The sequence below is a fragment of the Rhea americana genome, unplaced genomic scaffold, assembly GCF_003343005.1.
Source record: "Rhea americana isolate MKP2758 unplaced genomic scaffold, rheAme1 scaffold_169, whole genome shotgun sequence".
NCBI classification, from domain to species: Eukaryota; Metazoa; Chordata; class Aves; order Rheiformes; family Rheidae; genus Rhea; species Rhea americana.
This window is the reverse complement of record NW_028185805.1, coordinates 1354194-1366324: the sequence shown is the minus strand read 5'-3', so window position 1 is coordinate 1366324 and position 12131 is coordinate 1354194. Positions and strand designations below refer to the sequence as shown.

Sequence of the window (12131 nt, the reverse complement as noted above, 5' to 3'; positions counted from 1 at the left end):
GTAGGTAATTTGTAGGTGTGACATGAGGAAYAGGTAAAAATTAAAGACTAATTGGCATCTCTACTATAATTCTTGAAATGTCTTTTGATTCTTGACCGAAGTAAATAGGCAATATAATTATCAGCCTTGCTGTCCTGGCTCTTACGCATCAGTTTGTCAAGTATCTTCAGTCTTGCATAAACCAGTTTATAGTTATTTTTATTAGTATAAACCAGCTTTCTCAAGTGTTCCCATGCACAAATCTGTAGATGATTGGTTTTATTGTTGCTTTTCTCCCTCTCTCTCTCTCCCCTTGCCCTCATCCTTTGGTATTACTCTGTGTCGTGGCACAGTAAGGTGGCTGTGCCTGTTTGCAGTCAGGATAACATTTCATGGATCCCAGAAGGAGATAGCTGTTCTGAGAGGGATGCAAAATGACAGAGGAGTGAACTTTGCAGTTCTAACRGGGTGCTCGTTGGCTGCCTAAAAAGAATGGTTAGAGCTGGGAGTGCTCCTTTTTTGAAATCACATCTTTAATTTTTAGTACTATTGATGATAGTTTATCTTAAGAAAACTTCCTGCAGCCTAATAATCAACARAATCCTACCCTGATGCCATGAATGAAAAACTGCAAACTGTTCTTTCTACTCTCGAGGTCTACAGTTGTTGTAGACCAAGTGCTGTACATCTGTCTGCTGTGCATCCTGGCACTCTCAGAAGAGTTTCTGAGATCCTGTCCAAAGCACGGACACTTTCTTTTGCCACGTTGAGAGTTAGATTTTTTTGCTTTTGGCTCCTACTCTTCCTCATGTCAGCATGCAAATTCCTGTTCTGTCCATAAGGTCTTTGAACTCTGGAGGTTTTGGCCTGGATGGACATGTTCGCTTGGATTAAGTATGATCCCATACCTTACTGTACTAGTTCTTAGTGCTTGCTGCTGCACTGAGACTGACCATTCTGGTAGCAAGTTCTTGTCAACTTTAGCAATTGTTAAATTTGTCTTGAGTAAGGAATAAAGCAGATGTTTACAGAGCGCTGACCCAAATATGTTAATACCAACACTGACACCGTTTCTGTGCCATTTGGACTGTTTGGGTAAATGGTTGGTAATGGTAAATGGGATGCTAGCATACAGAAATGGTTAATGTTTCTCTGGGCTCAGACATTGCTAAAGGATTGAAATGCTACACCACAGTTAGCTCCCCTGTCTGAATCCACCTGATGTACCTGACTCTTGATATAATTGATTCATTTAACTGAATTATTTTAGAGCTACTTTAAGATGCAGTACTATTGATTCAGGTGCCCCACATATTTAAAACTGAAGAGGATATTATTTTTAGGTTGCTGGCAACTAAGCCAGCATGAAGAACTGACAAAGCACACAGTATCATGTAATTCAAGAACTAAAAGCTAACTGTTAACAAATGAAGACCTTTAAGATTTAGAATGAATTTTTATAGTGAAAAGTGTAGGCTATTTTGTGTTGAGTGTAAATGTTATATTCACTGTCCATCTAGCAATTAAATGAGATTCAAATGACCAAGGAGTCTTTGAGGTGGTATTGAAGCAATCATTTATGTTTAAAGTTGACATGCTGAAATCTTTCTTTCTGATTTGACTGACAAAAAGAGCTAGAGCTTAAATSTGTGGACTCATTAACTCATACAGCATTCAATAGAAAAGTCTTAAGATGAACTGTGTTACAAGCGAAATGGGGAGATAAATGTAATGGTTATTAGTGCAATTTGAAATACTCTAGCTGATCTGGAAAATAGTCAGATGTAGTGGAGGGATGGAGGTATTGCAAGGACATAGGTTGTTGCAGCCTRAATAGTGGAATTGCTCAGCATCTGGTCTTTTATATGAAAAATTCAATTCAACTTGAAAATTAACTTTTTGAGATAGTTATTTTGGTAGTAAAATTAACATTCTTCTGAGAAACTTCCYTTTCTAGGAAGGATGAGATCTTTTGAACTTGCAATGTCTTTTATACACATCTGAAGAAAAATGTTTTGAAGAGCAAAGTACATTACCTATTAATTGTGTTTTAGTTCTATTAGGGTAGTCAAATTTTACTTGGTAACTTGTAGCTTCAGATCTGTTATTTGCCGTTTAAGTGCATTAGTGTTTCTTGAGAGATTCTTCTATTATAAAAGTCAGGTAGGATAAAACATAACATGTTAGGATGAATCATATTTGGCCTATTATTTATGTTGCTGTTTCATTTGGCTTTTTTGCAAGCAAAATAACTTTGTTAATTGTAGTAGTAAATATACTAAGTTTGGCTAGAGAATGCCAATATTGCCTGTTGCCGAAACTGTCAAGGTCTTGGCATTTTGAATCTAAGTTTTGAGATCCTGACCTTTCCTTCCACAATAGTAGGTATTGAACTTTGCCACTCTCTTCCACAGAGAACCACCTTTTACAGGGGCATCTGCTGGGAGGGAACATTCAGCTTCCTCTGTCAGCAGTCTAATTCTTTATGTCAGTAAGTAGGAGTATGTAGGAGTTCAAATATTCAGGTTGCATTTGCTGCTCAAAGAATGGTTCATAGCAGCCATTAAGGAAGGAACAATGGAAGGAATGTAAACATCGCATGGTGGCAGGGAGTTGATGGACAGTGAGTTTTGCTTTCCTGGCTGCTAACTAAATTGAGGCTCCCTTACRGTAAGAAGAGGAGAAAATAAAATGAAGTTGAGTATTTAAAGGAAAAAGTAAAGCAAATACGAAGACTCACAAAATGCCAAATAGTTTTGGTCATACACATAAATGATTTTCAGTAATTCTGCATTTTTTTGGCTGTGTAATTTAATATCATATATACAGTTATGAAATATACAAACTAAAATTTTTGTTAATTTGAAGTTATAATGAGCTTTGGTAGGGATATATATATATATATATATATATATATATATATTTAACATATATTAAATTAATTGTAAGATCTTTTTCACTCCCTGATGAGCCACGTTCTGTGTAATGGGTGCTCATATATTTGTCTCCAAAACTCTGATAAATAGGATCTGTTTTAACATTTTTAAGACAATAGCTATTTAATGAATGGCTTGTGTGTACAAGAGAAAAGAATAAGCTTGATTGCTTACAATCTGACATTTGAAAAAGCATTTTTTTTAGATCTCTGGTATTTGCATATCCAATTGCTATGTAATCAAAACTAAGTGAACTGTAGCTACTTGAAACCAAAAAATATGAAAGGCAATCATCTTTACAGGGAAAATATCCCACTCATATGTGAGCCTGTCTGAATATTAGAGTTATATTCTTCTTGTGTTTAATTATAGGTGTCTGACTGAGCAGCAAATTTATGCTTGTGTATTAAAGGAGTGAATGTGACCCTGAAACATCAGCTTTCCTTTGTTGTAGCGAAGCGTTGGCATTGAGAGAACTTAACAGTGTTGTGTATTTTGGTGATAAGGGATTGTGCCAGAATAGCTGTTAATTACCTGCTTTGTTTGATATGGAAAGTAGTGGTTCTGCACTTTTCTTCCCACCAGTGACAGTACTCAATTAAAACTTGTATTAAACAGTGATAATGCTCTCATTTATCTGGTGGAGGAGACATGAGGTGTAGAAAATAAACATGATTTTTTCAGCTGTTTGGAGACTGCTTTGTTTTTTCTTTAACCTACTGACAGTAAAAAGCTGTTTAGTATAAGGTGTCTTATTCTTTATAACTCTTAGATGTTGCATTTTACTAGTTCTGGTTACAATGGAAGTTTTTTAAAAAAATCTTTCACTGTAATATGGAARTTATAAATTTGGAAGATGCTTATCCCATCCTGTTTCCTGCCATTTCTCTTTGGAAGCATCTGTTGTCACGGTTTCCTTATTTCACTTTGTTTTGAAATCTTGTTAATGTGTCSGAAGAGCTGTAACAGCTAAATCACATAGGTGATTTTCTTAGCTTACGTTAACGTTAACGTTTGCTCCTTTTGGGGGGAGGGGAAGGAGGATTTCTTGTGAACAGTGTGTTTTTCTTCTGAATGTTTCTTAGGARTGGTGACCAAACTCTGTTTTGGATGGAATGCTGTCACTTACTCGGATATGATTCTCTTGCTTGGGAGCTATTGTTTTTCCATATGTGAACAAAAATATCAAAGAGGAATAAGGCAGGAAAGTGAAACTACAAGACTTAATAGTCTGCATGTATGGTTCTTTGTCTCCTAGTTCTGATGCTGTGTGAAAGATACTTTTAAATTGAAAGTGTACAAAATTAATCAATAACAGCAATGCTCCTAGAATTGTTACTATAACACTTAAAATTCCTTTTATTTAGTTCATCCAAAAAAACTGGATTGTATTCCCTTAAGTAGTTTAGAAGTTTYACATTCTGTAAAAAGCTTGATAGGCTTTTCACTCCAGAATAAAGCTATTCAGTGGCTCGATGTTGAAGCTAGGCCAAAAATATGAAACTGTAAGTAAAGAGTAGTAGCTTCTGGAAGGACTTTAAAGTGGATATGCTAAATTCTTTGAAGATCTCAATGAATATGGAAATACACTGTAGTTCAAATAGAATCTCAGAGCTAACGGTAAGAAGTAAGCCTGGGTCCTGTGCAAAAAGTAAGATGGGTTGATTGCAATAGTTGAGATATATTTCACATATTGAATGGTTAGCACAATCAGCTAGAATATATATATATATAAACTTTAAAAGAGTGTTTCAAAGCAGATACAGCAATATTTTAAGAGTTTTTAATTTTTTTTTAGGTGTGGAAAACAAAAGATTTTCTTCTTCTGTTAATAACCTAAACACAGTGTTATTGTTTAAGAGTAGAAAAGCAGCTGTTGCTTTGGTATTGAACTGAGTAATCCCACAAAAAGGAAACAAAACTGTAGTGAAAAGTCATTTTTGAAAAAAGTTCTTTTAATTGTGTAAATTATTCATAGCCTCAGAAAGAAAACTGTAGGAAGTCTTGTTTAGATAGATGACATTTCACAAATGGACTGATTTTGAAATATGATGCTTTTTAAAAAAAAATTCTTTTGCAGGGGGTGTATTAAGTGATACATTCAGCAATGTGCTCTTGTGGCCAGGAAGGCCAATGGTCTACTGGGATGCATTAGGAAGAGTGTTGCCAGCAGGTGGAAGGAGGTGATCCTGCCCCTCTRCTCAGCCCTGGGGAGGCCTYAWCTSGASTRCTGTGTCCACTTCTGGGCTCCCCAGGACAAGRGAGACATGGAGCTACTGGAGAGAGTCCAGCGTAGGGCTACAAAGATGATCAGAGGGCTGGAGCAGCTGCCCTRKGAGGAACGGCTGCGAGAGCTGGGCCTCTTCAGCCTGGRGAAGAGAAGACTGAGGRGGGATCTTATCAATGTGTASAAGTACCTGAAGGGAGGGTGTCARGGGGACGGRGACAAASTCTTTTCAGTTGTCCCATGTGACAGGACAAGAGGCAATGGGCAGAAATTGAAGCACAGGCAGTTCCGCCTGACGGTGAGGGGGAATTTCTTCCCTGTGAGAGTGACGGAGCACTGGMMCAGGTTGCCCAGAGAGGTTGTGGAGTCTCCTTCTCTGGAGATCTTCAAGGCCTGCCTGGATGCAACCCTGTCTAACATGCTCTAGGTGACCSTGCTGAGCAGGGAGGTTGGACTAGATGATCTCCAGAGGTCCCTTCCAACCTTACTGAYTCTATGATTCTATGAAATGAGTTAAATGGATACAACTATCAAAAAAAATTTTTTTGTGACTATGCAAYATGCTCCTTAGATAATAAGGCAATAAATTTAGACTTGTTCCTGCCCCACTGTAGACTTCCCTTCTATCCAAAGTAAATAATTGTGTAAATAGTGAGCCTTAAATAAAACTTCRAGGTATTTATAACCTGGCATTTTGAAGTGGAATGATCTCTGACCTTTTCTTAGTTGTTCTTCCAATTTTCCATCTTATATACTGGAAAAATAATTGTGGGAAGTGAATTTGAGTTTAGGGTGGGTATTTCATGGCATTCCCGTGTTGCGATACAGTATTTGTATAGCAGAGTTAGCTGCCCCACATAGGATTAGTTTCTACAATGATTAGGTAGCTTCCCGTGTTCAACTATATTTCCTGAAAGGTAATTTCGTTTTTCAGATGAGYATTGTGGCTTATACTGTCCAATTGCAGTTACCGTTTCTCTACTAGCTAAGCTAGTTTACTTGATGCTTGCTTAAGTTTTCATGCATTTCATGTAAAATCCTAACTTCATATGAAGTTGAGAAATACAGTCTTGCAGAATTGATTTCTGAAATGGACATATCATACTTTCTGTTCTTCATAAAGCAAGGATAATGAGTGTATCTGATTCTTTTGTTTAAATTGAATTTAATCCTGATTAATTTTCACTGATTTTGGTCATTTGAAAATAATCTACTGGGTTTTTTTGTTTGTTTGTTTTTGKTTTTTTTAAGCACTTTGCTTATATTGCAGTTGATATTATGCGTTTGGATTATATGTTTGAGTATTTGTTTCCTGTTAGCTTAACTGAAATTTCCTATTTTGATAGACAAAATTTCAAAATAATATTGCTATAGAGCGTTTAAAATAATTTGTCTCTATTTGGATAGCTATTAATCTGCTCTAATGTGATATAATCTCTACCTCCAGCTTTTCTCTTTGCAAAGAAGAAAATAAGTTCTGTGTTTTGAAAGTATTTGCAGTTTTAACACGTTGAAAAGTAACAAGAGAAAACATTTCCTTAGTGATTGCCTTTCCTAGATACCTTTGGCCTGAGCATGCTTTTCAGTTAAATTCCTTACCRTTCTTTTAGGAATTGCAGGCACTCGTAAAGGCATTTTTTCARTAATCCTTATGGAAAATGCTAGTTCACTCTATCTGATAGCATCCTTGAGTGCGATCCCCTTCATCAGTTCTTAAGTCCATTATACCCACTGCTTTTCTTGGGGAGCTCAGAATTTTGCTTACAGTGCAAGCTTCGTGGACAAGGAAGGCTGGGAATGAACTAGAAGCCTGGAATGTACTGGGGCAGAGATATTAGGTGTCTGAGGCTGGATATGAATCCTCTTTTCCAATCTATTAAGCTTTGCTTCCCCCTCTGTCCCTTCTCTCCCCTCACCCCCCAGTGAAAAATGCCAGCTATAGTGAACTTATCAAATAATTTTGTCTTTTTGAGATTCACTGTGAGAAAGTAAGGAGAATTTGCCATGTTGCCCTTGGAGTGTCTGCGTCTCAAAGCTAAGAATTTTTTTTAAATCCAGATTTTTGGATGATTCAAAACTATCCTAGAAAACGTGGAGAATCCACACAGAAACTACCTTTTATTCTGTGTATTAGCTGAGTCAAGTTACGATGACCTTGGATATGCTTTAAACCAATTTGTGACAATTACGGTCAGAGCAGTTCTTTTTGTGTTGAAAAGTAATGACCTATAATATATTGGAGGCCAGATTAGATCATCCTAATAATTCCTTCTGGCCAAACTCTCTGAAATTTGGAAAATTTTACTTGTAGTTAAGCTCGGTATAAAGAGAGATAGCAGTAACATGTACTGAACAAAACTTTAATGTAGTATATTGGAATACTTATCTCCCAAGTTTTTCTGTAATTAACGTTTTCTSCTTACATGTAGTGGGAGTATATACTACTGAAGTGTTTAATAAGTCTTGAAAAATGTTGAATTTCAGGATTTCTCCCCCCCCACCACTTTGTGTTTCATGTACTTCATTCATGTGCTTGGATATGCTTAAATACAAATAGTTTTTGGTGAGGATTAAGCTAAAATTTGGGGGCTATTTTTGCTTAGCTATTGTTCGTGTTCCTGGAATCTCAGAGAACTCAAATTTCAGCTGAGAAGAATTGTTTGTATAAGAAGTTCTACTGCTTTGGCCATATTCTGAATAAGGCCCTCTCACTCTAGGCAGTGCCTCGTTCATGCTGAATTCAAAACCAGTGTTCAGAAACAAGTTTTAATTATTAGAGTGCTGGGCGTTTTTGTTATGTGCCATGTTTCTGGTCTTTGTGACTTAGTTTAGAAAAGCTTCTTGGTTTAAACAGCATTTTTGGAGGTTGTTTTTGATTGTTTTTAAGTGAAGAGGAGAAGAAAAGCATGCTTGTCTCTGTGATAGATTCAAGACCGTCTTCATGGATTTTAAAGGAAAAGCAAAGTGTGATCAGAGTAATAGGCAACAGGAAATAAAATTCTGCAACAAGTTTGATTGAGTCATAAATCAGATCAGCTAGGCCAGACCTGAGAGATCAGGTGAAAACAGTCTGTGAGCAGTGTGTTAAAAGCATTCTCTACAAAACAGTGGCAGCGGTAGGGGCAAGTATATGCTTTTGCTAAATGTCTTTGTAAATGGTTATTTATCTGTGATTTTTACCAATACATTTTGCCTGAAGGTAGACAGTATTTTGCTTTCTGCAGCTGAAAAGCGTAACTTTCATATGTATCAAACTAGGAATTTTATGATTCTTCTGCATCTCAATCCATTCTCTTCTTACCAGCAGCTGTAGTGGTATAACATTGAAATCTGCATGATTACTGTGGAGGTGAGGGAGAATATTAGGGGATACAAAGCTTGCAACAGTTTCACTATCCTGGAGTGATCTAGCTAACAGGACCATGTCTTGTTATGTCTACATCCCACAGAAAAATTTCTATGTTTCTATGGAAGGAAAACATTTAAAATGTACAAATGAAAAACTCAGTATGGAGCTGTGTACTAGTTATTTTCTTGCCTGAAGTTTCAGATGTGCTTATTCAGAATTAGTCTGCTTCTTGAGCTATCAATGAATATATACAGTGCAAACTTCTTTCTCGGTTTAAGAAAAAGAAAATTGTATGTCTGAGCCTAGGTTGATGTGTGTGTGCATATATATACACACATGCACACACACGCGCGCGCGCGCGCATACACATATATATGTTTGCAGAAGTATTGGTGTGCYTTTGATTATGAATATTTGATATGTGCAATATTTTTATTTACTGTTTGGTTATCAGATTCAGTGGTTTATTTGTTGATAAATAATTGGAATAGCACTTCCATCATGTGCATCTAAGATGGGACAGTGTTATAAAGCCATTAAAAAAAGKTGTTTAAAAATTTTTATGTATTTAACTGCCTAACTAAAAATGTGTATCAGTTCTTAATATTTTTTTGAGATTTGCTACTTGTATCCACAGATTGCAGAACACAARTAGAATAGAGATACTCCAACTATTATACTTCGATCATTTCAGGATGCTTACTGCATTTTAAAATGCAATTTGTCAGTAAATTTTTAGGTTTTTTTTTCCTTCATCTTTTTCTGTCACCAGTGATTTCAATTTATAGTACCGATGAGTTTTAGAGCATATTTGCTGATCTGCACTTTGTAGTTTCACAAAATTATTGTTCCTATGTGTCTGAATATATTTTTAGTTGATATCACAGCTCTTTTGGGATCTGCTGCTCAGCTAATATATTTTCTGTACTCCCACTCTCCTTTTTAGGATGCACTCCATAAAACCAGATATGAAAAAGGTTATTTAAAAGATACAGAGAAAGAAAGATAGTATGTTAACATACATGTTCTCTTCTCTCGGCCTCTTTCTTCAAGGCTTGTTAAAACTTAAGACATGTCTGACTCTTCAGCAAGCAGCATTGACCTCTAGATGCTATGCTTGCCTTGAAGGTTATTCATACAGTTAGGCTAGTAAAAACAGGTAAATGTTCTTCTCCAGCCAATTTGCAAAAAAATTTTTTTTTTTTTTTTTTTTTTTTTTTTTTAAAAGAAAATTTTTTTTTTTTTTTTTTTTTTTTTTTTTTTTAAAATAATTTTTTTTTTTTTTTTTTTTTTTTTTTTCCCCTCTTATTTTTAAAATTTTTTTTTTTTTTTTTTTTGTTTTTTTTTTTTTTTTAAATCAAAACTTTTTTTTTTTTTTTTTTTTTTTTTTTTCCCCCCCCCCCCACTGATTTTTATCTATTACCTACCTTGTTCTTAGCTTCAGCTTCTTTGTGGAAGACAATCTGTGCTTACTTGGTTGCTTGATGTATGCTGATCTGTAGTTACATCCATGTCTTCTGTGCTGGTATATTAAGCAGTTGTATGTTGTCTGCTAAGGCAGTTTAATGCCTAAAATYTTATTGTAGTTTGTTTCAGACCTGATCACATACATTAAGAGGGCGTAGCGTTCTATCTACAAAAGTGGCATGTATCTCAACCCTGCCTGCAGGGTGGGGAAGAGGATAGAACAGGAAGGAAATTAAGATGAGCTCTGTTCTTACACTACATACACTTGGCTAAACATGGGACTTGCACTTAAAACTTTGTCCTGACTCTTGTGGAGTATTATTTTAATTGCCTAAATAGTTAATGCATATTCTACTAGTAAAGAACAAATGTTAGTCATATCAGATACTTAAAGGGAGGATTAGCGTTAAGAGCTGTATGTATTTTGCTGGTAAAGTGTTTTTTTGGGGAGAGAGAGGGACAAGTGCTTTATCTGACTATTAATTTCACTTCTGTAAAGAACTTATTTCCTATATGATCTTTATTAAAATGTGGTCTTTTATGAGTTTGTCTACATATGGTAGCCTACACTTAATGGCATTTTATTACAGTATATTTCTGTTACATTTTTCACCAGGTTTATGCAAAAAAAAAAAAAAAAAAAAGGCAACTGTAAAGCACAGAAACCTTTTTAATATGCATGTTTTCCTCAAAATAGATTTATGTATCATTGTAATTTAAATTCAGTTTATATGAAATCCTTTGAGTAGTAGTCTCACATAGGTCATGCATGAGCTTTGATTTCTGATCTGCTGTGTGAAAATGAAAATTTTCAGAACACTTACTAAAGATACTATGAAGCTCTAATTTGTAGCAGGAACACTGAATGTATGATTTAAGATTTGTATCCTCCTGAAGGTTACATTGCAGCAGAAGAGGAAATCTCTTTCGAATTACTATGTATTAGTGTGGAAAAGAGCTGTGTGCTTAAAGCAGTGAAACTGAAACTTGGTATATATTGATTTAATTTTCACTTCTTTAAAGTTTTAGTCACACTTTCTCTGTTCCCCCACTTTAAAGATTAAAGATAACATACTTCAAGATTCCTCTCTACTGTGGAAGTGTCATGCAACTGAGTGGACCTTTAGTCTTCTGTAAATTGATTTTGGTTTATATATGCATGGGCACTTTGGCATGGTAATTTGCCTATTTCTTCTGTAGAGACCAACTCAAGATGTTAGTGAGTATTTGCAAAACCTTCTTGTATACAAGCTACCAATATTTCATCTTTAGAAGATGATTCCCATTTGAAAACGAACTATTGTTCTGAGATTTCTTAAGACGGCTAGATTTCATGCTAAGTTCCAATACATTTCTTGTCTTTCACTGTCATAAATACCTTGTGTTCTGTAGTGCTGATCATTTCATCAGAAATGCAATCTTGTGGTCTRTTTGATGCAGATCTAATTTTTATAATGGTCTGTGAAGACTCAGATCCAAAACAAGCAGCTGTTAGACCACAGCCTCAATCAAGAATTATCTTAGCATTCTTGTAGTTTATCTTCAGGATTTATGGTCCTCCACATACAACTCTTCTGTGTGAAATATTTACACAGGTAGGAGAGGTGTCAAGTTAAATAGCTTCACAGGTAGGAGGTGTTACATTATAAAAGGGAATATTAAAAACATCATTAAAAAGTAATCTTAAAGTGACCTTGACACAGTATGAATCTATTTTTATTTATTTAAGCTGGTGGTACAATGGATATTGAAATAATCACAGATGCTGTTGAATCAGAATTCAGAAGTTTTTTACTTGCCTTTTTYATTAAATTATGTGGAATTGAAGARGCTTGCATACTCTTGAGCAAAATACTTTTGAGTCTGGAAGTTATTCATGTTAGTAGTCCTCAAAGGATAAAATGTTTTTGCTATCACAAAATATGGAAGGTTTTCTATGAGTAGTGCAGCACTGTTTTTGGGTTGATGTAATGACCAGTTACCGTTAATAATTTTAGGACCTCTGTTCCCACTGTTTCCTGTACATCCTCCTGAATCTATTGATCTTGTGAGTTTCTTGAATCAGCTCCTTGAGCAATTGCTCACGTTGCAGTGGCAGCATAGGGGAAATGGCAGAATCAGCATCACCCTTTTCAGTGACGGCAAGTTCATTCCATGATTTGATACATGAGTG

At 35.5% G+C, this 12131-nt stretch overlaps 1 protein-coding gene across 7 annotated transcripts in view; it reads left to right on the top strand.

The window, feature by feature from the left end:
- The window catches only part of QKI (QKI, KH domain containing RNA binding), a 163596-nt gene that overhangs the window by 76986 nt on the left and 74479 nt on the right, over positions 1 to 12131 (top strand). The window lies entirely within an intron of this gene.